The sequence below is a fragment of the Garra rufa genome, chromosome 3, assembly GCF_049309525.1.
Source record: "Garra rufa chromosome 3, GarRuf1.0, whole genome shotgun sequence".
NCBI classification, from domain to species: Eukaryota; Metazoa; Chordata; class Actinopteri; order Cypriniformes; family Cyprinidae; genus Garra; species Garra rufa.
In genome coordinates this window covers 25,152,808-25,180,010 of record NC_133363.1, presented here as the reverse complement: position 1 = coordinate 25,180,010, position 27,203 = coordinate 25,152,808, and the positions used below count along the sequence as shown (strand labels likewise).

Sequence of the window (27,203 nt, the reverse complement as noted above, 5' to 3'; positions counted from 1 at the left end):
TGATCTTGTCTCCACTGCCTCATGCCAGGGTGCCACCAGAAGGAGCGTCTGTCTGTCTACGGAGCGAGAGAGAGAGAGAGAGAAAGAGAGAGAGAGAGAGGGTCCTTGCTCTACTCCACCCGGAGGCACTTTCCATGAGGAAAATATATAGATAGACTAATGGCGCTTTGAGGAATATTGAGCACTGGAAGGGAAGCATACGTTACAGTTAAAGTTAGCCCATGCGCAGATGACAGAACCGAACAGATGTGTGCAGATGTTTCGTATCCCGCTAAGTTTTTTTCCCTCTCTTTCTCATAATTCTCTCCTGTGGGAGAGGGAATGGGTGCACGAAAATCAGCCTCTCCAACACCACACACGTGCTTACGCTCTCTCACACATTTTAGAGAGCGAGAGAGTGTGTGTACAGAAAGGCTGTGGGACATGTGGTCATTATGGAGAGTGTTGAATCGGGCAGGTTTACACAGCCTTGGGAGACACGGTCAGCCTTCGGCTACGGCCTTACTCATTTTCCAGAAATGGGACACCTATTTAGCTGACCACACCCCGAACGCCTAGCATCTTATTTTTAATAATTGAGGTTACCGCTGAGTTAACTTTTTATTTATGCACTAGAAGGCTCCGTCTGACATGAGTCGGTGAGAAGCACAAAATTATAGCCATGTCATCTCAGCAGACAGGGGCTTTGCGCAAACAAGCGGCTTCCTGTCAATCACTGGCCTTAAGCACATGCTATTATGTTGTTTTGCATTCTAATCCGAGCTCTTAAAATAGTGGTAAATATTTGCAGTGCTGCACAGGCACCAAAAATAGTGGCAGATACCTCTGATGGCTGGGTGGTCCGCCGTCGGAGCGGAGGGCATCTCTGTTACAAGATGTCTCCAGATAATTGGGGGAGTTTAACAACGCCTACCCTTGAACTGCTTCCAGGTCGTGACCCCAACGGGTGCGCAAGCCATCCCGAGCATGAGGGACTGCAGCCCCCTGGAGGGCGGCCTGGTTAAAATGGACGCCACTGAGAAGTAAAGAGGGACCCTGCACCTTTAATTATGATCAAGAGGTTTTCTCCAAAGGACGGAGGCGTAGCAGTTATGTTGCCTCGTAAATCTGCCTCAGATGCAGTATATTGTGTTGAACTATTACGGTACACTATTATACTGCATATTCAACTGGCTCTTCAGGACCTGATTTGCATAATTGGATCTTTAATGAAACTTGCCTTGTGGAACAAAAAAGGAAAAAAAAATGAGAAGAGAGATGAAAAAATGCATTATAGTATTATAGGCAAACCCCAGTGAGTATTTGTGGTGGGAAGTTGCACTTGTCTAAAATAAAAAGAACAAAATAAATAAATAAAACAAGAGAGAGAACAGGAAAAAAGAGTCTGTTTAAAGGAGCGCATGAGCGGTGAAGTGACCTACGTTATGTGCACCCCGTCACTTACCAGTACGCACACGCTCACGCACGCACACATATATCACTGGCGGGGTTACAAATAGGATGAGAAGTACCTCTGAAAGCTGTACATACTCAGCCAGGTCTCGGGGGTTATTACTACAATAGCTGGATTTCTTTAGCCTGAGGGATTTTAGCTTCTCTGTCGGCACTCATTCCCTCCACTTGTTACTCAGGGAAGATGGGTCCTTTGTAGGAGAGCCCAAGCCGCTCACATGTCGGAATTCCTTTGCTGCAAATATTTTGACAATTTCCAGTCAGATCTGTGCGGAGCGAATGCCTCTCTTGCCCTCTCCACTAGGGGAGCCGTTTTTTTGCGTGCGTGCATAATCACGCAACACTTTTACACAAGTATATTTATGCGTTTCTAGACACGTTATAATCCATAACATCTGTTTCTCGCATATTTGCGATTTAGGATTGTTTTTTATTGGTTAATTAAAATGCACATGTCTTTTCTTCCCGTTCTTGAGCAGTTGAAGGTTAAAATGCTGATAGTGACCCTTGCGAACAGACGTGACAGTCATGGTTAATGAATTGTTATTTGTCCTATCTCTGAAGGATCTATAATTTAAAAAGTGAAGGAAAGAGAAACTCAAAGCAAAGGAATACGAAAAAGAGAGCGAAGGGAGAGAAAAAAAAGGGAAAAGAGGCAAGCTATTTAGCTGCACTGTAGCAGGAGTGGTTTGTATCCAGGGGGGAAGAGTGTTGTTAATCAGGGAGAGAGGTTAAAAACGGATATTAGCTAAACGATGATGATTTATCATTGGAGGAGGGGGCCGAAAAACACAGAGGTGACTCCACTCCAGAGGCCTGGGAGTGGATCATATGGCTGCGCGGTTCACAGGTGGCTATTAGCGCAATGTTAGAGAGGGGCGGCAAAAGGAGACAGGGAGGGAGGGAGTGTGCGGGATGAAAAAAAAAAAAAAAAAAAGTAGTGCCACAGCTAGCGGCGAGCTGCCATTTACCCTGTATGTGCAAACGACTCTTTCACTCACTTTCTCTTTTTTTCTCCTTTTCCTCTCTCCATGCTCTGCACTTGGGAACTTTCAGCTGACAGTGTGTCCCGGTCCTTGGTATCTCACAGGTAGGCTCATGTTATTTTTACTCCCCCCTAATTTCCCCTGAATACGACCCTTTTATGTTTTACACACCACACATACACACACACACACACACACACACACACACACACACATGCAGTGTGTATGCACACACTTACACAGTCACACTAACACACGGTCAGAGTGCTTGTGCTGTTGATTCTCCCGGTAATGATGTCATTGCGATAGTGGAGGAGAGCAAATGTCTCCTGATTCCTCCATTTAACGGCTGGCTGAATTGGCTGATAATGATAGCATTGGCGTCTCCAGCCTTACAGACAGATCAGACCCTGTGAATTAGCAGCTCCTAACCAGAGAGAGAGAGAGAGAGAGAGAGAGAGAGAGAGAGAGAGAGAGATGGCATACGGAGGGGAAAGAGGGAAGCACTGGCACTGGGAAAGAGAGGGAGAGAGAGAGAGATGTTGAAAGAGAGAGAGGGTGATGTATTTAACATATCTGTGCTGTGCTCTTGAACAGGCTGTGAGAGATCTGTGTGTGGCAGTGCTGATAACTGCCGCTTGATATCAGTCAGGGACATGACCGCCTGTTTGCGAAGCTCTTTAATGCCTCTGCACGTCTGTCGTGCTACTTTGAACCGAATGGTGGACACATCAGGACCGCATCGTTCAATATCTGATCTTAATATTGCGATTTCTTTTAGCAGAATACAATTGATATACTGTAAAAAAAAATATACTGTAAAAAATACATCTTTTACTTTTTTTTTCCTCAGTGCTTTAGTTGACATGTTACAGTTTTATATGTTCTAAATATGAATGCATCTTTCACCCGAATGGCTCTTTGCAAATATTTAGTGACTTTAAACACCATGCAACCTAGAACTTTTAAAACACCGTTTTCCCCTCCTCCGAAAACTCTAATAGTGTTTTACTGTTTTCCCACCGATCTTAATGTAAATAAATAGGTCTGAATGCTAATGAGCGTTCCAGGCTTTAAACACATGCCCCTCTGTGACTGTCAACCACCCCACACTCCTCTAGCCACACCAGCACTGCCACATCTTCAGACCCTCAGTGTCATATGAGTATGCAGACCTTCCTACATTTTTTTTCTTTTCCCCAGAACAAATATTAAGTATGTAAGTATTTGTACATCTGCTCATTTCTGTCGCTTTGGGGCAAGGTTAAGCCAGGCCCAATTTCAATGGGTCAAAACTCTTTTTTATTTAAAGGAGAACTTTACATATTGAATAAATGGCAGATTATTTATTTATTCTGTCTTTTTTCATACAAAAATATAGTTTTCCCCCTTTTAATTCTACTTAAAGGATTATTCCACTTTCAGTCTAAAAATTTCCTGATAATTTACCCATCCCCATGTCATCCAAGATATTCATATCTTTCTTTCTTCAGTTGCAAAGAAGTTAAGTTTTTTGAAGAAAACATTCCAGGATTTTTCTCCATATGGTGGACTTCAATGGTGCTCAACGTATTGAAGGTTAAAAATGCAGTTTCAGTGCAACTTCAAAGGGCTCTAAACGATCCCAGCTGAGGAATAGGGGCTTATCTAGCGAAACGATTGGTCATTTGCTTAAAAAATAATATTTATACACTTTTTAACCACAAATGCTAGTCTTGTCTAGCTCTGCGATGCACATAAATACTCTTGCACTCTGGTTAAATACAGTTAGGGTATGTTGGAAAACTCCCATCTCATTTTTTTCCTCCAACTTCAAAATCGTCCTCTATCATTTTGTTTTGCCTTTTTTTGTAAAGGGTGTTTGACCTTCTTTGCATGCTCACTTTGTAAACACTTCTGCAGCGATGTAGGACAATTTTGAAGTTGGTGGAAAAAAATGAGATGGGAGTTTTCCAACATACCCTAACTGTATTTAACCAGAGTGCAAGAGTATTTATGTGCATCGCAAAGCTAGACAAGACGAGCATTTGAGGTTAAAAAGTGTATAAATTGTGTGTGTATATATATATATATATATATATATATATTAGAAAATAACCAATCGTTTAGCATTTTCAAACTGAATTTTTAACCTTTAATCTGTTGAGCACCACTGAAGTCTGCTATATGGAGAAAAATCCTGGAATGTTTTCCTCAAAAAGCTTAATTTCTTTGCTACTGAAGAAAGAAAGACGTAAAATTATCAGGAATTTTTTTTTTATTTTGGAAGTGGAGTATGCATGCCAGTTTGCATGTCAGTGAAATTGATCCTAAAAACATCAGTTGTGCATTACTGTAATGTTTGTGGAGGAGGGTATACCGGTTTTCGTATGTAAAGAATTGCATTGTTTAAATCCTGTAGACATATATACACATACAATCAGCCACCTGGTTGCTTTGTTTGTAGAGGGCTGTCAGTCCTGTGAGAAACACTTTAAGTAACTCTTGCTGAAGGTGAGAGTTAAACAGTATTTACTTTGGGGAATTTGCCTTTATTTATCTGCATTAATACAGAGGTGAATTTTAAAGGGGCTCTCAGAGAGAATTCCCCCGATGCTCAGCTTACTTTACACACCTTTTAAGTCTTAAGATGTGTTTCTCCCCTCCTGCTGACGCTTACCCATAACACATCTCCCACAATCTCGGCCGAATTTCACAAATCAGCTTCTTTTCCCTCTCCCCCTTTCTTGTCTGTTATTGTTTTTGTTCTCTCGCCTGCTCCCTTTTTTCAGTCTTGATCACGAAGTGTTGTTGTCTGTCTCTTAAGTTGCCCGTTTCATCTCTTTTGTTATGGCGTCTGTGCCAATCGTTGTAATTGGGAGAAAGCTAAGTTAAGTGAGTGAAGGAGAGAGTGTGGGGTAACTTGCCTTGTTACTCTTCCCCACGTTTTTGTAAATAAGGCTGTCAGTATAGATCAGCCTGTGGTAATGTGGACGATCCAATCCACTCCAAACCCACACGACTGGAGGCTGGAAAAAAATGGAAGGCATGTTCAGAGAGGACAGCTTCGAGTTCGGTTACACTTATGGAAGTTTTTATGCATGACTTCTTCCTGTCAGATCAACCGCCAGCATCCTTCTTAACTTCCCGAGGTCAAGCGAACGGGTACAAGAGTTACCTTTTAACCTGTTAATGTAGAAAAAAAAGCCCTTCAGAACAAGATGGCGTTTTGTTTCCTGCTTGCATTTGAAAGCTAATTTCCATCTGCTTTTTTAAATATAAACATGATATTTATAGTTTGGACTTTTATACATAAATGCGGGTTGGATTTGGCTAAGATGCTTAAGGGTGAATTAATTTCATGACGCTAATCAGAACGTTATGGATATCGGCTGTTTCAGAGCGAGAGCGACTTTCATAACAAGTGGAGCCGCGATGACGTGATTCGCGCAGAGGAAGGGGCCTGTGGTCTGGTGTTGATCATTAACACTTTTCCTGTATGTGTGGCCCCCTCATCAGGCGGCTAAAAGATCATCTCTGTTTAAATTTGCATGATGATGGTACTGTGACCAGTCATCGTTAGATCAACTAACTAGAGAGGCTTAAGGTTGGGCAGAGAAGATTCATGATCCCCCCCTTCCCCCGATCTCTCTCCCTCCGTCGTGGGAGGTCCCCTTTAAAGTGCAAACCTCAGCCCCCCTCTCGTCCCGCGTCTCCAGGAATGATGATCCGACGCGATCTTGTTTCGGCGCGCGCCGAACGGGGAAGCTATGGGAGATTTTCTCCTCGGTTTATATATTTTTCTTCCTCTCTCTCTTTACCCTCAGTCTCTCTTAGCCCTCACTCAGCCCCGCTGATTGCCGTAGCCTCAGGGCTCTCCGGCGCACACTACATCCCTGTGATTATATTAATGGCCTCCCGCGCTGGGTTTGGAGGCTGAGGACGGCCGGGGTAATGCGAAGCATCGCCGAGGAACGGTTAAGGAGATGGACCTCTGACCGCAGGGAGCTCGGGATCAAGGCCCAGGTGGGCCACGGCGTAGCTCGGCGCTCCCTCTGGGCAGGCCACTTAACTCGCAACGCCTCAGTGAGCGCCCTAACCACAGCCGTAACAGAGCGCGCACGAGAGAAGGAGAGAAAGAGAAATGTGATGTGGGGTTTCTGTGTCTGCTGTGAAAAAGGGAAGTTATGAGTGAGACAGAACAAATCACACCCAGAGGCTTTTGGCTAAAACTCACAAAGCTGGCTAATAATTCTCCTCTGAGAAGTATTGATCTTTATTTGTTATTATGTGACTTCTAGGCACTCTCGCACGTTTATTTGTCTTCATTAGACTTGAACAGCACCTGCAGCATTGTTACTCTGAAATGGAGTGTGTGTATTTGCGTTATTGCATACGAAAATGTTTGTTTGCTCCTGTGCTATGTGTCTGTGTGTTAGCGCCTTTATTCGGGAGGACTTTGTTATTTCTTTCTCTCCAATTTGGTATTTATTGTGAAATTGCCTTGCGTGTACACGTGTGCTGAATCTATGTGGAGCGGGATCTGTTTGTATCTCAGAGAAGGACTTGTTCGACGGGAGCCGTGGGGGTCCATCTCCCCTCGACTGGACGTTTGATCAAGGCACACGAGGGTTCTGCCCCGTCCCATGCTCCTCCGTTTCATCCCCTCGCCTTGGCCGCCGGATCCCCGCTTTCCCCACTTTTGTTGTCGTGAGTAATCTCGGAAGTGATCTTAATTATCAAGGCTGGGTCAGGTTCTTTCTCTACCGTCCAAATGCGCTTTTAATCAAACACTGTAGTCAGTTGGTTATGAGCAAGGGGGAGGTACTGCACACCTCCAAGCCTAGGAAGAGAGAGAAATAGCTGGAGAGAAGAGAGCATCGTGGGACTGTGTGGAGAAATAGAGCAGGTGTTCATGAGGAGCTGAGAAGCTAAAGGTAAAATATTGCACCTGGATTCTTGCTTTTGGAAAGGGAGTGTTGCAAAACTCACGACAGCACCGGTTTTGTCAAATACATGGGTTTAACAAAACAAAGATCTGTATGTCGGGAGATCCGTTTATCACAGCCGGTGATTTATATGTTGGCACATATGTGACCCTGGACCACAAAACCAGTCTTACATGTAAGTAGGATGGGTATATTTGTACCAGTAGCCAAAAATACATTTTATGGGTCAAAATGATCTTTCTTTTATGCCAAAAATCATTAGGGTATTAAGTAAAGATCATGTTTCATGAAGATATTTTGTGAATTTCCTACCATAAATATATCAGAGCTTAATTTTTGATTAGTAATATGCATTGCTAAGAACTTCATTTGGCGATTTTCTCAATATTTAGATTTTTCAAATAGTTGAATCTCGGCCAATTATTGTCCTATCCTAAAAACCATACATCAATGGGAAGCTTATATTCAGCTTTTAGATGATGTATAAATCTCAATTTCAGAAAATTGACCCTTATGACTGGTTTTGGGATCCAGATTCAACTGATATGTTCGCCAGAAGCGTTAGCTCTCGATGGTGTCAGTTAAAATATATATGTGACCCTGGACCACAAAACCAGTCATAAGGTTAAATTTTACAAAACTGAGATGTATACATCATATGAAAGTTCAATAAATAAGCTTTCTATTGATATATAGTTTGTTAGGATTGGACAATATTTGGCCGAGATACATCTATTTGAATATCAGGAATCTGAGGATGCAAAAAAATCAAAATCCTGAGAAAATCACCTTTAAAGTTGTCCAAATTAAGTTTTTAGAAATGCATATTACTAATCAAAAATTACATTTTGATACATTTATAGTAGGAATTTTACAAAAAATCTTCATGGAACATGATCTTTGCTTCATTTCCTAATGATTTTGGCATAAAAGAGAAATCAATAATTTTGTTAGTTTTGTGGTCCAGGGTCACATATATGTAAGGATTGAATACTTTTCTTTAGCAATTTCCATTCATCAAAGTAAAAAAATACAACAACACAAATAAAATAAAAATAAACCAACAAAAAAACTTTATAACAAAAATATTAAGTGGCACAACTTTTCAACATTGCTATTAATAATTTCACCTGTGCAAAACATTAGCATATTAGAATGATTTCTGAAAGATCAAGATCGAAATAGTGTCCGCTGAAAATGTTCATATGTAAGGTTTAAAATATTTAAAAAATAATATTAAATAAAAAACAGTGATTTCACAATATTACTGTTATTTGCTGTATTTTTTTACAAATAAATGCAGCCTTTAAAAATATAAAAAAAACTTACTAACCCCTAACTTTTCAATGTTAGTGTATTTATTTCTATAACATGTAAAACTACTATAATAAATCTATAAATTATGTAATATATATATGTAAATTGTGTGTATATATATATATATATACACATATACATATACATATATATATATATATATATATATATATATATATATATATGTATGTATGTGTGTGTGTGTGTGTTTATTAAAAATGCTGTATAATCACAGATATCTAAATTTTATTCATCTCTCTGATCTCAAAATTTGAGAACATCTGGCCTAAGGAAAATAGATAAAAAAAATTGGGAAGAAAGCAGAGGGAGGAGCAGGGGAGTGGGATGAATCAAGAAAGATGGATTCCATTACACATAAACATGCTTTAAGCACTGATAGGATGATCCATTGGGATTAGTGAGGAAATCCTGATGGACACTGAAAAGGTGACCAGTCGGAGAAAAGCGTTACTACACGCTCCAGCGCAGAAGCCACACGCATTCATACAGAAACGCAAACAAACTGGGGTTATCCTAAAGGTCAAAGGGGAGCCCTCTTAGCGCAAACTTAAAGCTTAACGTCAACCAGCTTTATAAATCAAGCATGAATAAGTGTAACCGCTTCAGTGGGCCGTGTCTGGATTTCAGGTATGCTTTATCAATTATTGCGTTTTTTGTTTGATTCTCATTGTGTTGAGTTTTAGATTTGCATCTATGTACAATGTTGTCTTATATTTATATTTCATTTCTCAAGCAATGTGTCTCATATGAAAGACCTATAAGTGCCAATTAAATGAGAAGGAAGTGAAATCTTATGAAAACAACTGAGAATTCGCTTATACCGTCTAGATCCTACAGACGAATCCTTAAAGCCGTGAGTCGACAGTCACAGAACAAATGAGATTGTGTTCTAGAGCAAGTGTGTGTGTGTTTTCAACCAGTAACAAAAGCAAGTAAGTTCACACCGGGGCAGATTTGGATAAGAATCAGTAGTGATTTGCAGCAGGGGATCTAGATCTTCTCATTAGGTATGCATGGTGGCATTCCCACATCTTGTCTCTATATTATTAAAAGTAGTTTGCCCATAGGCTGCCTCTGTGCTGAAGGAAGTTGGACAGATGGCCATGTTTTTTTAATAGATCACAACCATATCTAAAGCACGGCAGAGGATGAGAGAAACGGATAGCACTACCTCTCTTTCACTGGCTGCTGGATTCGTTCAGGGGGGCAAATGCTCCTCTAGCTATAGCCTTCATGAGTGTAGCGTTTCATTAAATAGACTCTAAAACTAATACAACATTCAGTGACTTCTCGCTGTGGATGACAAGTTAATTTGCTGTTTATGCCTGTGTATGTCACATTATATAGCAGTTACGAAGGTCTTCCGAATAGTGTATGTGCGCCATGAACTGTTTTTAATCTTACAAACCCTCCTTAGCCTTTTTGTGCCTGACTGAAAGTTACTCATAACAGGATGTTTAATGTATCGCAGAGAGAGAGGGAGGGAGGGAGAGCGAGAGAGGGAGATAATGTCTATGTGGTTGCACTATTTCTTGATGTATACGCCGTGTCAGGCAGCCATTGTCTCCTGGGTAAAGAATGATAGTTCAAATACCTACCATCTCTCCCTTGGTGCTCCAAATGCTCGCCTTTGAAGTTTTTATAATCCATCTGTCATCTTGGAGCGGGGAGGGCACATGTTCTGTACCGCTCAATTATAGAATTTTCTTTTTTTGCCAGCCACATTGAGACAGAAAGCGAATATGGACGGCGCAGAGAGAACGAGGGAGATAAAACTACATTTTGCACTCTTCAATTCCTCAGCAGTTAAAGGGATAGTTCAACCCAAAAAGGGAAATTCTTTTATCATTTACTCACCCTCATGCCGTTCCAAACCTGTATGATTTTCTTGTGTGGAACACGAAAGAAAATATTTTGAAGAATGTCTCTGTATATATACTACAGTTCAAAAGTTTGGGGTCAGTAAGATGGAAAGAAATTAATACTTTTATTCAGCATGGCTGGATTCAATTGATCAAAACTGACAGTAAAGATTTCTATTTCAAATAAATGTTGTTGTTTTGAACTTTCTCTTCACCAAAAACCTAAAACTCTCATGGTTTCCACAAAAATATTAAGGCAGCACAGCTTTTAACAGTGATAATAATAAATGTTTATTCAGCACCAAATCAGCATATTTGAATGATTTCTGAAGGATCATGTGACACTGAAGACTGGAGCAAGGACTGCTAAAAATGTAGCTTTCCATCACATGAATAAATTAGAGTTTTTAATATGCTAAAATTGAAAGCATTTGTTTGAATTTAATAATATTTAACAATAATAGTGTTTTAACCAAATTTTTAATCAAACAAATGCATTGTTTATGAACATAAGAACCTTAATTAATTGAACGGTTCTGAGGAGAAAAAAAGACTGGTATGTTATTTCCTGTATTTATTGAGTTTATATCTTACAATTCTGACTTAATTGCAACTTATTTTTCAGAATTGTGAGTTTATATAATGCAATTCTAAATGTATAACTCAAAATTTGTGAGTTTATATCTCACAATTCTGAGAAAAAAAAGCAGAATTGTGAGATAACAACTCAAAATAACCTTTTTTTTTCATTCAGTGGCGGAAATGGGCTTCCATAGGGTCCAATGTTGTTTGGACTTTTTTAAAAAATATCATGTTTTATGTTCTGCAGAGGAAAGAAAGTGACCAAATTTTCATTTTATTTGGTGAACTATTCCTTTAACATTCAGACTTGATTTCTCTATTCCTCTTATACCCAAAGCATTTACAAACAGGTACACATGCACTTACTAGCTGTGGAAGGAAAGCCTAAAATGTTATAATTAGAATGAATTTTGCTGAATACTCATTGTTTGTGGTCTCCATTTTCAAAGCTGCTCAAAATCCAAAATAACATTTGATCAATTAATCAAATCTTTTCATTCTATCCAAATATTTGTTTATTTAATGTGAGAACACGTCAAGAAACAGGATAGTAGGGAATAGCATGCATGTGACTGGGATATCCCATGCAGAATGGAGCTGAGAGACTGTTCGACACACATCCTAATGAAGTCTGTCGCAGTGCATGGTGGTAAAATCATTTTTAATTAGAGAATGCGGCACAGGCATGCAGAGGTAAAACGCTATTTGGAGAACACAGGAAAGACTGCTACATAAAACGAGAAATAGAGAGAGTCAACAAGAGGAACCGATTCAGTTTCTTAAAGAGCAAGAAGAAAAGAAACCAACAGCAGTTGGAAATCAGATATCTGAAGCGTTTTACCTTTAATAGTTTCTCTTTACATCACCGTTAGATCTCTTTGAGTCTTGCGTTATCAGAAGCGAATAGCGAAACATGAAGAAGGAAAGAGAAAGATGAAAGATTGCGGTCGGTAACGATAAAAGGAAACCGTACATTCTTTTGTTGTCTTTGAATCGTCAATATTTGGGGAATAATTGTTTTGTTGGCGGTATATATCTTCATTTATGATGGAACAACACATAGTCCTTTTTTCTGGCTAAATAAAAGCAGCACCCATCTGCCTCTAGACCGGCTCCAGCCTCCTGCTCATCGCAAAAATAATGCGCGTCCTAATGACTTCCACATATTTGGAAATCTCCCTTTTGAAATTGGTCTTGGCAGATTATTTGCAGGTACTTGAGTTGCATCTGTTTGCAATTTCGCAAATGTGGAAGACTTTAATATGGCACTCTTGCTTTGGAATGATAGGGGCTATTCTAATCCTGGGGTAGCACCGGCTGTCATCACAAAAAGACCTTCGCTTTTCTCTTTTCTTCTCTCGGCGGAAGAAGAGAAGCGAAAGACTTGACGTGCAGGTCAAGGTTAAAGTTGTAAAAAGCGTCCGGGTCCGAGCCGGTCCCACCGTTTTGGAAAGAGCGAATGCAAGAGAGGGTAGAAAGGACATTCAAGCCAGGCTGGAATCATTGTGACTTCAGTTCTTGTTAGTTCTACCATGTGGCAAGCAGCTGACCAGCCTAAGCCATTTGATTCCCTCGCTCACCCGGTCTTACTTTTTTTTTTTCTTTCAAATATAAACTCTACTATCTGTTCCACTTTCCCAGCCTGTGCTGCGCCTGTGATTTCTCTCCCTCCGTTTTTGTCTCGCTCTCTTACCCGGCAGATTGCAATTGTATAGGTGGTTACAATTACATTCATTACAGATTTCATCAGCGGTGTTTATTCAGTCTGACGAAAAATGAAAAGGCGAACTTTTAACTCCTTTGTTTTGTTTTTTCCCCCCCTCCCGCTCTCTCCTGAATTTTTGGAGAGGTTTTGTTTTATTAGGAGTGAGGGGCAGGCGATGCCAGACAGGGAATTATGTTGAAAGTGTATGCCTTGCAACTTTTCTCCCTGTTGGAAATGTTTATTTGAACAGTAAGCTCATGATTTGAATATTTGTAATCCATGCTTAAATTTACAGGCCAGATGAACTTTTTGGCACAGATTCGCAACCATAAGTAGGATTTTCTCAAAAGCTTTACAAAATTTTAAGCCATTTGCATGGCTTATCTAATTTAGAGGGAGGGGGACGCCTCTCCCCCTTCTATTATTTTCATACCTCTGAAAAAGAACATTGTTCCGCACTTAATGTATATGCATACCTCTGCCGGCCGTCTATGGTGACCAACGTTGAAAGCACTTAGCGGGAGACAAAGGGAAAAGGGGAGCGAGGGAAAGACGAATACATAAATACATGTGTGCAAGGGGGAGAGGGGAAATGTATGCGGTGGCCGGGGCGCTGGAGTGCTTTTTCACTCTGTTCAATTCAAATGAGTTTACTAGGTATTGACTTCTAGTGCTGGGAGAGGCCACCCATCTCGTAGGCTGGGCGGTCTTCTCAGCACTGCGCGCTTTCTTAAATGATGCTAATCAGTCCGGCGGGGCCTGGCCTCTGTCCACCATCAGTTTTTCTGTAATTCACATGTGGTGAGAACCTGAAATTAAACATGTCTGCGTGTGCGCGGTGAATGGAAGTGATGAGATGTGTGTTTTGGTGTGTGCGTCAGGGTCAAGGAAAACCGAATTAGCAGATAGGGGAAACTGCTGAAGCTCTGGCTTTCTCTTGGTCATGTTGAGGGTGAATGTCAACACGATTTAGCTGCTGCCCCATCTGCTGACTGGCTTCCGCTCCCGTGTTTTTTTTTTTTTCTACGGGCATCGTACGCGATCTGAGGTCCGGGGTTTCTGCGTCTTGTTTACGGTCCTTCGGATGTATTTACAAGATGAATCGTTTATTTGTGGCTGTCTATATGCGTGTGTGTATGTTGACAGCAGGGCGAACAGCTGACTCAACGGTGTAGCCGTTGCCCTTATTTCGGCTTGGCTCTCTGTGGTGTGAAAAAGCTCGCTCTTTGAGGGCATTATATAGATTAATGGTTTGGGCCAAGGGCTCCTGGGAGGCCTAGCGTGAAGCCTTGGACTCGACTGGGATGGAAGGGGGAGCGGAGAGACTGGAGCCCCGGCCTGCTGAAAGCAAACACAGGCTTCTGGTCTGGATCTGGAGGGATGGAGTCGGAGCATCATCTGCTCCAAGCTGCTCATTATATCAGCACGACCCTCCTCTCCTCGCCAGCAGAGACACTAAACACTCACCGGCGCGCACACACGCACGCACACTTAGTCACTTGTCAATAACACAGTCCACTCGTATATTTACACATTTGGTACCCAAATTCCGCCAACACGTAAGCGTCACCACACACACGTCACAGAAACACAGACATATGGACGCTCGTTCCCACCTCGTAGTAAAAAATCGAACAGTAGTTGTGATTTCTCACAATTGCCAGATGTAAAGTCACAATTATATGAAATATAGTCCTAGAATCGTGGCTGTATCTCAGAGTTGTTACTTTCTCTCTCACAACTGTGACTTCATTGTGTGACTTAGTTTTTCAAAATTGTAACTGTATTTCAAAGTTATAACTATTTCTTGTAATTGTGACTTTGTCACAAGTGTAACAACTGCTCATAATTGTGCCTTAACATGACTTAATATCTCACAATTTTGACTTTAACTCACAATTGTGATTTTATATATCATACTTGTGACTACAACTCACAGACGTTACTTTCTGGCTCAAAATTGCGACTTAATTTGCCATAAAAGTGACTTTATTTTTCATAATTGTAACTGTATTTCACAGTTATAACTATTTCTTGTAGTTGTGAATTTGTCACAAGTGTAACAGCTGCCCATAATTGTGATTTTATTACTCACAATTATTGTTTTATTTATTCCAGCCTTGACTTTTTATCATACAATCGTAACTACTTCTTATAATTATGGCTTAATATCTTGCAAGTGTGACTTTAACTCACAATCGTGATCTCGTATTTGTCACAGTTGTTACTTTCTGTCTCACAATTACGACATTTCCATACGACTTTATTTTTCATAATTGTAACTTTATTTCACAATTGTAACTATTTCTTGTAATTGTGACTATATATCACAAGTGTAACAACTGCTCATAATTGTGATTTTATAACCCACAATTGTGGTTTTATTTCTTCTAACCTTGACTTTATATCTTACAATTTTGACTTTAACTCTCAATCATGACAGTTACCGTAAAATATAGTTACAATTAGGAAAAATAAAGTCACATTTATGACAAATAAAGTAACAATCGTGAGATGTAAAGTCACATGTAAGATAAAAAAATCACAATTGAGTCAAAAGTCAAAATTGGAAGATATAAAGCCACACTCGTGAGTGATTAAGTTATAAATTAAGTCACAATTATGAGAAATAGTTACAATTATGATACGTAGTCCAAGTTACAAGAAATAAAACCACAATTGTGAGTTTTCTTGTAACTTTAACTCACAATTGTGATTTATATCTCACTGCTGTGACTTTATATCTCACAATTGTTACTTTATTTCTCCTAATTGACTATATATTTAGCAATTGTAATTATTTCACGTAATTGTGTCTGTATATCTAACAGTTTTTACTTTAATCCTAGCAATTACGACTTTATATCTCACAACTGTAACTATATCGCATAGTAGTGACTTTATTTCTTATGTTAAAATATTCAGAATTACCTTTTTATTTTTTACTCTGGTGCAGAAACGGCTTCTATACATTACACAGCCTTGCATTTACCAAGCAAGCGATTCTCTGCCTTCACCCCCCAGGAGAATATCAGTCTCTGCTAGTAATATCCAGGACAAATACCAGTCAAGAGTAGGTGTGAGTATTAAATATACCTTGTATTTATTATGTGTTTTGTATAATATAATGTATTTATTATTATCATCATCATTATCATTATTATTTTCCTAGAGAAGGTCAAAGCTCTGTCTCCCATGTGTGAGAAATGAGAACGCAATAAATGAGAATCCTATTACGCACACGCACACACACACGCTGCGGGTGAGGGCCAAGGCCTTTTTTTCTCAAGGCCTGGTGGACAAACAACAAGCATGTGTTAATGAAAGGTGAAATAAAACTCCAGAGGACGTAAACAGCACATTAACTCACAACAGGTTCTTTGTTGTCTTGGCGCTGATGGCTGTGTTAAAGACTGATATTTCATAACTTTACTTGTCATAAGGACAATAGCTCAGCTTTCCATGTGTTTTTGTGGAGATTTAAGCACATTCCAGATAAGATTATGTTTGCGAGCGTGCAAGCGCACATGCGTAAAGCGGAGAAAGACAGAGTGAGCGAGAGAAACTTGGTTTGTTGCAATCTGCGAGTGTTATCCGTTCGCCATTAATGTAAATATGTGCTCTGTTGTCGGACATCTACATCTGGTCTATATGCCGCATACGTGCGTGCCTGGCAGGAGCGTGATTGTACGCGTTTATGCCAGCCGTGTGTATGTTTGCGTTTGTGTGTGTGCGTTGGTAAAGTGTGGAGCTTAAATAACCTACTTTTGTCTTGACAACAGCATCAGTTGTAGAGGTGCACATATGCAGAAAGCTATTTGGAAAGGCATCCTCTTGCCTGTCAGCTTTTATTATGCGGGAAGGTGTCATGTTTGTAACGAAGCTGAGTGCAGATGGCAGAGTGGAAGAAATGGATCACTAATTTTAACAATGATTAATGAACAGAGATGGAAAATGAATTACGCTCCACTATTGGAGGGAGGAATATTCTCTCTGAAAATGTTAACTTCGGCTGCCAGCCGGAGAGAGAGAGAGATGGTGATGAAGAGGGGGTGGGAGAGGGGGTCTGTTTTTTTCCTCGTATCCTTTGTAAAGTCAACACTTCATTGCTTTCGCTATTACTTTTACCATTTTGCCGCTCTGACAGACAGCGTTGTTCCATGATCTGTCTGTTGAGTCCAAGGACTGTAAAAACGGTCCTTTAACAGGTAAATATTGTGAATAGGTAACCGAGAGCATCGTTTCTTTTAATTCTCAAGAGCCTTCTGTTCATTTACTGGAGACTGTGGCAGGTAGCGCACATGCTCTGACATGTTGTGCGGCCGATCCAAGTTCGAATTTGGCTACAAATCCCGTTTTTTCTCTTTCATTTCCTGCCACCCTTATACTTTATATCCTTGTATTATTATAAATTAAGAAAGTGCTTGATTCGAAGAGCTGTGAAATGTATAGATCTCAAGGTGGCAGGTGAAAATTAGTGTTAATAATATGTTTATGCTCTAAGCAGAGGAATTTTTGGCATCCCACAATAAGTTTTAATAAAACAAAACTGTAGGATGTCATTGTCAGTCATCAATCATGTGCGCATGATATTATGGAGAAACGTATTTTGGAGAATCTTCTTAAAATTTCATAGGAAAAAAAGAGAAAAAAAAAACAATATAATAAGAGAGCGAACACATCCTAGCTTCATGGTTTCATCTCAGGTGGGCGTTTATTTATTTTTTGATTTATTTATAATTTTTTTTTTAAGTTCAGGCATAATAGATATATCTGTGGTGTTTTGAATTTAATTACGCTTCTAATGGGAAATACCTTTAGGAGAAGAAAAAAAGACACAACTACTACTTCTGGAAACAATATGTTTGTGTGTGTGTGTGTGTGTATGTGTGTGTGCTAAAGAGCGCTCAGGTTACCCAGCATATGCTGAGTACTCAGAAAACATACACAATGCCTTTGGTGAACAAGGTAGAGAAAAAGCTCCTGGGATCCAATTTAGAATGTGACTTAAGGCAAGCATGCCTTTGAGTATGTGTATGTGTGTTTCTGTGTGACTGACTGTGTATCTGTTTGCGTGTGAGTGTGTGTGTACACATGTGAGTGAGTGTGTTCGTCTTGGCACTCTATTGAAATACTACAGGGTGATTAGAATTCCCCTTGCAGGCTCTGGGGGTGGCCCGCTTTGAGCCCCACATCTGTGCCCCTGCCCTCTCACTGCTGCCCTCTCTCTCTATCCCCCTCTCTTTCTCTCTCTGGGAGGCCTGTATTCTCAGGGTTCTGTGCTACTTTAAAGGGAGGTCAGGTTATGTAGTTCACAGAGTTTATGCCGTCCAGATTATTTATTTAGCGCTGAGCAGGAGTCTTTCAAAGCAGTATTGGGTAACGCTCGAGACTTTGTAAAATTGTGTCAGATTTTACCGTCCTTTTTTAAGTTCTGTACTAGCCTACACATCTGTGGTTACTAAAAATTAAAAAGGCCAAACAGATGAAGTTATTGCATGCAAGTGTGTTTAGAATGTGTGTGCTTTTATTTAATATACATTCAATAGTATGGGGTCTCATAGTGAGGAATCAAAAGTTCCATGAGCTTTTTAAAATAAAATAGAAATTAGCAGGTCCTTGATCATTTCAGGTTTTGTGGCACATTTCAGTGTGGACGTTTAAGGTGCAGTATCTGTTACAGTGTGATGTAAGATTTGCAGAGAGGTTAGTATTGAAGGATGGGGGCAGTTAATATCTATATTGAATTTGTAGCTTGTGTCTTATCAGAGAAAGGCACTGTTACTCTTTTCACGGGAAAGGGGCAGTTCTTAAAGTTGTAGCAGCTAACAACAGCCTGTTCAGTTTTAAAGGGGACATCGGATGCTAAATTCCCTTTTACACTTTTACATACCACCCTACAATGGTAAATATCCATTTGCTTGTTTTTTAATCCCCAAAAAACCTAAGCAGTCTCAATTATCAAGCTGTTTTGACTTTTGAGCAGTGTAACATCATACTGCTCAAGCCCCGCCCCACGACCGCTGACGGACTGTCCAGTTTTAGCATATTTTCGCTCTCAGCCACATTTCCTACCATTTTCTCTACACTCAAAAGTTTACATACACTTGATTCGTACATGAATGACCCACAGCTGTGTTTTTTGTTTGTTTTCCCTGATCATGAGTCCCTTGTTTGTCCTGAACAGTTAAACTGCCAGCTGTCCTTCAGAAAAATCCTTCAGGTCCCACAAAATCTTTGGTTTTCCAGCATGATGTGTATTTGAACCCTTTCCAACAATGACTGTATGATTTTGAGATCCATCTTTTCACACTGAGGACAACTGAGGGGCTCATATTCAACTAATACAGAACGTTCAAACACTTACTGATGCTCTTAGCACTTATTTTGTCTTCTGGAAAACGTGTAACTATCTTCTGTGGCCTCTGAAGAGCATTTTGTATGATCCCTCTTATTTTGGTAAAATAATTAACATTTTGCAGATTCTGGAACGGGGATGTAAACTTTTGACCTCAACTGTACCTCCAAGATGCATTGGCTTTTTGAAGGATTTTAATAAGGTTTTCTTGATAGGGTAATTAAAGTAGGGAAAATTTATTATACTAAAATAAAACAGAAATGGGTGATGTTGCCATCAAGTTGTATTTTTGATTAATTCAATTTTCCAATCAACTATTTTAATTTATTTTAGTAAACATGATATAAATATTAATTCTGTTGCAGCATTTACAATTCACTATCTTTTAATTAAGCTGTGGCTTTATTTTGGCAAACGTGTTCTCTAAAATATTGGCTCTGGTGTTGGCTAAAAAATAAAAATTGTAAGTGCACCTTAAAATTGCATTGAAAATTGAAAAATACATATACGTATCTGTATATATTAAACTGAATTTTTGATCACACACAAGAAATTCGGTCTGTTTGCTTTGCTTTGAGGAAAACCAAAAAAAGCATCAATGACACTGATGACAGAGACACAGATGCTGATGATGCGGATGAGGGAAGAAAGGAGGTTTTGTTCTCAGGAAAGTGGCACCTTGGACAGGAATCATATTTTACCCCATCATCAAAGTGGCCTCCTCTCCTGCACCACATACAGAGCTCATGGTCTGTCTCGGGACGTGTCTTTATTGCACCTGAACCACTGTGGAGCAACATTATAGGCTTCGGTTACAAACAAATGATCCAGAGCATCCCGGGCTAAATGAAACCCAAACGCTCAACCTGCTTTTTTAAAGTTAGTGATAGAGGCAGTGAAGAAAAGAGTAGCGTTTTATTAGAAAAAGCTTCTTTTTTTAACTGCAGCTGCAACAATTTAGCTGCATGAATATGGCGCGACTTTCTGAAGTTGTAATTACAGGTGAATCAAACGCATGGTTGCTGAATCTCTTGCATGGGCTGAGTTTGTTTACAGGCGCTTGTCTACCCCCTCGCGTGAACCTGTCTGTGTTCTTCCTGTGCCGCCTTCCTCGTACGCCCGGCTGCAGGTACGACTGCTTGGCACGGGGATTGATGGCGCCAAAAGAGGAGGATATTAAAGATGTCTGTCACGCTCCCCTCCTCAGCGAAACAAGTGGATGTGAACTTTTCAGCCGCGCGCTGTCACCTCGCCTAATCAGGACGTGAAATCTGTATCCAAGCATAGTCATTTAACTTTTACCACTTCCTCCTCCCTCCTGCTGGAGAAAAGACAGTAAAGACAAAAAGAAAGAGAGAGAAAAGCATAAAGTGACAAAAAACGAAGAAGAAGAAAAAAAAAGGCAGCAAAAAGAACAATCATGCTGGAAGTAATGATATTTTCCAAATAAACGCCCGCCTGTCAGAAGCAGGAGACATATTCACTTCCCCAATGTAGCTCAAGGAGACAATTAGCAAACAGAGGTGACACGGTAAACAGGTGCAGCCATTATTCCGGGAGCTGCTGGCGATATATCCCCATCTCCCAGACTGATGAGGGATCATGTGACAGGAGGGGTGAATTATCTGTCTGTATCAGGGCTCGACTGATTGGGTCTGCCTGCCGTTTTACTCCAACATCTTCTGTCCTCCGAAAAAAGAGAAGAGATGAAAAGGGATGATGGCTCCACAACAAGCTCACAGGGTGGGATGTAGCGCTCCTACACTTCTCAGTTTTACATCTGTCTCGCTGCGCCGCTTCTCAGATATTCTTTGTTTTCTTCTTTCTTCTAGTCCCGGACTCCTCCTGCCCTAATACTCGCGTCTTTCTTTTCTCGCTTTTCACTTTCCTGCAGCGAACGAAGCTTTCTCTTAATTCATAATAGGTCATCGTCCTGCGCGCAAGGTCAGAGCAGTTTGATGGAATTGATTGCCTGGTGCTAAAGTGCTAATCAATGAGAACCTTTTTCTAGAAGCTTGAAAATGCGAAACGTTTTTATTAAAATATGGAGAGAAACGTCAGTAAAGGAAGGTAATGTGTAATGGTAGGCCGCGGAGAATGATGTTGATCAAAAATCAATACGTCTAAATCACTTTTTTTGATTTAATGCTCTTTTTTTGAAGTTGTGTTTGTTTTTGACATTTTTTTCTAATATCTTTATTTTGAAAACCACTTAAGTTCAAACCCCGCCTTATAGCTGATTTCATTGGTCAACTGAATCACACAGTCAAAAGACCTTGGTTTAGACTCGGAATGCGACAATCATGTTACGTTACATTGTAAACAAATGACTTTTTTTTAAAGTTGTAAATACAGGACTGTTGAAATATGTTTTACAAGAAAGTACAGTGTCAGTCTTCTTACTTCAAAATTAATTTTTAATTCAGTTTAATTCAGTTCCTTGCCATTTCTTTGTAATTATGAATCACCATTGCGCTATGGGCATCCCGAGTTCGAATCCCGGCTTGAGAACCTTTCCTGATCTTGCCCCTTCCTCTTTCTCCCACTTCACTTACTGTCTCCTCTACACTATCCTATCACAATAAAAGGTAAAAACACCAAAAATAAATCTTTATTTATAAAAAAAAAAAAAAAAAGTTAAATTTACCAGATATTTCTGAGTTAAATTTGTAAGTTATGCACCTATGTTTTTCTCCAGTGTGGTGTTTCGGGTAAAGTTTGGTATTTGTTTTAGCAAAGAATTACAGATCATTTACTCACCCCCTTGTCATCCAAGATGTTCATGTCTTTCTTTTTTCAGTCATAAAGAAATTATGTTTTTTTTTTTGTTTTTTTTTTTGAGGAATACATTTCAGGAATTTTCCATTTAGTAGACTTTGTGTTGTGCCCACTAGTTTGAACTCCCAAAATGCAGTTTAAATGCAGCTTCAAAGGGCTCTAAATGATCCCAGCCGAGGAAGAAGGGTCCTATCTAGTGAAACAATCAGTTATTTTCTTAAAACATTACAATTTATATACTTTTTAACCTCAAATGCTTGTCTTGTCTAGCTTTGTGAAGCACATGCTACTCTGTGCACTCAGATGTAATAATGTTAGGGTATGTCGAAAAACTCAATCTCATTTTCTCCTCCAACTTCAAAATTGTCCTACATCGCTGCTGAAGTGTTTACAAAAAAAAAACAAAAAAAACTAATGAACTAATCCTTTAAGAACAGGCAGCAGAATCGTTTGCACTCAACTAATTTTTTTTTTTTTTTTTGAAGGGGGGGGGGGGGGTCCTATCTGTTCTAATGCTAAAAGTACTGGCAAACTACTTCCTTTTTCTTGAATCTGAACTCCACATGCCTTGCGGCAGCCATACGGGATCCATCATAAACGTGCCGTCCAAAGCAATTCTGTAAATACGTATGCTCGTACTCAATAAACTCCTACACAAGGGCCTCAGCTTCAGAGAGGAACACATACGGCACAACCACGTAGCGGTGTCAGGCACAGCTCACTTTCTGTCATCTTTCCGATATCCAGAGGACAAAATCAAACAAGCAAAACAAAGCGAGAAACAAAACACAGACTTCTGCGGGGCCCCCGAAGACGCTTTGTGTGTCGTATAGCTTCCGCCTACAAACCCCTTCGCTCTTGAGTTTAATCTGTGATATAGGCAGCCATTATCCATCAAACCTTCATCTCCCTCACGAAGCATCCTAAAAATCGTCCGTTTTTTCACCATCCGATGATTGACATGGCACATAGGCGCTCTGTCTCTGACAGTTTAGGCAGCATTAGTTGGAGTGGCAGCCGTCTTGCTAGGAGTTAATGATAATAATTATTTAGCATTTTTTATTGCAGGATAATTATTTAAGAGGTTCATGTAGTCAGCAGTGTAATCAGTAAAGAGCGATTACAGAAAATCCACAGGCAAGCAGATGGTAGCTGTTGTGTTTTTTTTTTTTTTCTCTTTCTCTTCCCCACTCATATTAAACTAGCAGGCATTATACCAGCTTTGGCAAGAGGACAATGGAAAGGGCAAATGATAAAATTAAAATCTCTTCACCATCTAAAAGAAAAAAATATATAATCAGTGGCATAATTAGGACTTTTTGGTCTTGGGTGCCAACGCTGGCCAATCAACCCAACAGCAAAAAGTCCTTCAGAAACAAAGAGATATACTTAAACAGAAATGACTGACCCTGTTACTTTGTCTAATAGTAAAGAATGTATCGCTTTTGGTGTTTGCACACAATCAGCACTAGCAAGGTCAGGACTTCTTCCTTTTTTTTAAAAATCTAGATTTTGACAGTGCATTCCCACTGTACCGCTTTCTGGGCTAGTTGTTCAGTGTTGTTTTATTAATTTTTAAAACTAATTAATTAATTAATTAATTTATTTACTTATTTTTTTCACTGTACTCGACAAGCAAAAGCAAAAGCTCTCTCTCTTTCCAGGGTCGGAGTGATCGGTACACAGAGGCTGCTGCCCTACATTCCTGACTAATTGTATAATTGGAAAAAGCTCTCCAAATGAGCGGCCCCCTTTCGCAAGTGCAATCTTCCCAGTGCTTTCCCCTTCAAAGCAAATCACAAAAGAGCATTTTGGGAATAATAATCATTTCAAAAAGCATCCATTATTAATCCAAAATAGTTGAACATCACCAGAGCCGTCAGAAAAATGCCACCCCACACATTACGAAACAAGTGATAATGTTGATATTCGCTTTCAGACTCGGACGGGCCTTGATCCTCCACTCAAGTCGCTTCCCTTTGACGTTCAAAGATCTACCTGAGAGCTGTCTACACGCTCATATTTTACAGTTATGCCCGTGCTCATAGATGGATTGAATTTTTAGATTTATGTGCCCTCGCACGCACTCCGTCATTCGTTACTGCGATGGCAGCGAGACGGTGGGATGATTTCTGAGGTCGACGGTGTCGCAAAGTGCAGTTAAAACGAATCTGTTAATTAACCCTATTGATCAGTCAAAAAATAGAGGCAAATGTGATTTGCATACAGCAGGCACGATCAATGCTTTAACTGATTTTTCATCTCCCTTTTTTTCTCCAAATCTGATTTCCTCTGTTTTCAAAGTGAGAGAAAGGGAGTCGGGCCTAATGCCCATCGATCCGCCATCGCATAGACACGAATACAAAGCGTTTTATTATGCGGCGAAGGGTAGGAACATATTAGGAGCGCTTTGACTTCAAAGTTCAATACGTCGCGTTAGGAAACATCTTTCTTTCTCGGTCTCTCTCTGTTCTCCGGAGCCGACGGCCACGACTCGGTTGCGCGCCGTTCGTATTGTTTCTCTAAGACGACGATAATTAAAATGCGGTCACAGTTTTGCTCTGTGAATATTGTACTTGTGCATTAAATACTACTCTAATTGTTAGCTGAGTGGAACACGTATTATTAATAAGGTGATATTTCTTCAGGCAAAACAAAATCTGTTCCCTTTTTCCTGATTGAGTCGCAAACAACAACAAGCAACACGACAAAGTCTAAAAAAAGGGTGGGGGGAAACAATAGGTGTTAAAAAAGCAATATGCTGCGTTTTCTCAAGAGCATCTTATTATAGCGTATTGATTTATAAGGCTTTAAATGCGATCCGCCGCGCAACAGTCAAGGGCAGAACGAGAGAGGAAGAAAGCGGAAAGGAGGGAGAGAGAAAGAGGAAGAAAGAGATGGCTACGCAAGGGCTTAGTGGCAGCCGTCGGGTGCTGGAGAATGCCCTGCGCTGAATAGTTTTGGAACACAAAAGGGTAATTGTTTTAGCCCAGATGTTGCTTTCGCACAACAAGCAGGATACAATGTTCCTACTGAGCTGATGAGCCCAATCAGTAGAATGATTAAAAATTGATTTTGTCCCTGTAATTACAGTATGTAAACTACTTAGCCAGGATTGCAAAGGAAGTGATTTTCTAATTACGTATATACTCTGGTGTCTAATGATTGGTTTTTTGAAGTAATGAAGAGAGGGTCCTAACGACTCCTCTGTGTTCTGTTGGTTAAGGGGAAAAAGCGGGAGAGAGAGAGCTAGAGGAAGAGAGAGACGGGGACCATCGTTAGGGCAAAGGCAGCAGGCAGACAAAGAGCTCAAATTGAATTTTCGCCACGGTAAAAGGCGAAGGGATTGTGTTTGTTAACATGCGAGCCGAACGCTAATGGTGGCCGTGACTTGTGTGGGGTCACCGGTCCGACAATCTGGACTCTCCAATTAAATCCCCCTGGAGTCATCATTATCACCAACACAAACACACACACACACACACACGCATTATTATCATGTTTTTGACTTCACATTTTTAATATAATTATCCAACAACGGAATACATACTGTACTTGCTTCGTGTTTCTTGTTTCTTGTTTAGGTGACCAACAGCTTATGAAATAATATAACAGGGCCTCTGTGGTCAGCTATTCTTTTTTACTTTTGATATTTTACATTTAATTAATTTCTCTTCTCAAAAGCTATTATAAACAATATGTTTCAACATACTCCCAAGTCTTTGTTTTCTAAGGAGGTTCCTGGATGGGAAAGCCATAAAGCACATATTTGGGCTGTTGAAAACAATTTCAGCCCTGCTTTTAAATTCTTTAGCAACAGATTAGAGTAATCTGATAACGGTTGGCATTCTCCGGAGCGAACAGGACGGAAAAAAGAAAACAAACAAACAAAAATTCCACACAATCGGAAGCGACGCTCACGCAGCTTTGCATTGTGGGTGGATTTTGGGGGTGACACAAATCCAGATTCATTATGACGAACAAAAAAAACTTTGAGGAAAAGAAAGCGACGAGCGACGGAGACAAAGAGAGAGAATCGCTCGAGCTTTGAAATGCTGCCAGTATCAAACTGTACTTTTCAGACACAGTTGATTGGGAGAGAAGCCGATAGTGCGGTGCAGTCTGGCCCCTTTAATAATTCATTTAGTTAGGCTATGATCTATCATTTTGTACCTTTTGACATGCGATATTGAAATTTAATATTGCATCAATACAAATGATGTATTGCCAGTCGGCGCGGGGGATGTGGATGGGAAAGCGATCTTTGGATGTCTTACGCTTTCCCTCCTTCTCTTTTCAAAGCTAGATTGTACTTGAACACAAAGGCAGATGTTCAGTAAAGAAAGCCTCTCTTACACAACTTTGATGTGTATGTTTAAAAAAGCTGACATCTTTAAAGACTCGCGGAGCGCTCGCTGTCTTCGGTGGGGGTGCGTGAGTATTTTGTGCGTGTGCTGAAAGTGAAGATGATGGCACCGATGCTCAGAGGAAGAAAGCAGACTATTATTAAAGATAATATCTTAATTTCACCATTTTAAGAGGTTTAAACAGTGTAACTGTAACATTATATTTGGCTGTTGTTGACTGAAGTCTGTTGCGGCTGTATTTATTTAGTCAAAACTACTATAAAATATTATTAAAATTTAAAAGAACTGCTTGTATTGAAATACCTTTTAAAATGTCCATAATCTTAATATGTTGATTTGGTGCTTGTTTATTATTATTATTATTATCAATATTGAACTTGATATTTTTGCGGAAACTGTAATACATTTCAAAGACATTGTATATTATCACTTTTAATCAATTAAACTTGACTTTACCAGAAAAAAGTACTTTAAAAAAAAAATAAAAAATCTTATTGACCCCAAACTTTTGAGCAGCAGTGCAATGTAGCGATGCCATGATTCACAGCATACATCCTCACACCACCATTTTTGTTGTCATCTTTGACGAAGTGTATTTTGGGCCGAAGCCCCTTTCGTTTTTCAGTTAAAGCTGTCTTTATGAGCTGTGATTTCTGACACTTGTTCCTTAGGCACTGCGAGCTAGTGCTAATGATATCCGATGAGTTTCTCCCATGCTCCACCCCGCCACTGTCATTAACACATGGCTTGCCTCCAGTTTACTCTCGCACAATGGCAACGAAAGCCGGATGTCAATTAGACTTTATTGGGGTAAACACTGCAGGTGAAGACACATAGGTGACATGAT

The 27,203-nt window shown here is 39.9% G+C and overlaps 1 protein-coding gene across 3 annotated transcripts in view; it reads left to right on the top strand.

The window, feature by feature from the left end:
* Nucleotides 1–27,203, top strand: part of znf536 (zinc finger protein 536) — a 220,411-nt gene that overhangs the window by 5,027 nt on the left and 188,181 nt on the right. For all 3 annotated transcript variants that reach the window (XM_073835843.1, XM_073835845.1, XM_073835846.1), the window contains exon 2: nucleotides 2,509–2,542. The gene's annotated coding sequence lies outside the window, so the exon portion shown is untranslated. The remainder of the gene's footprint in view (nucleotides 1–2,508; nucleotides 2,543–27,203) is intronic.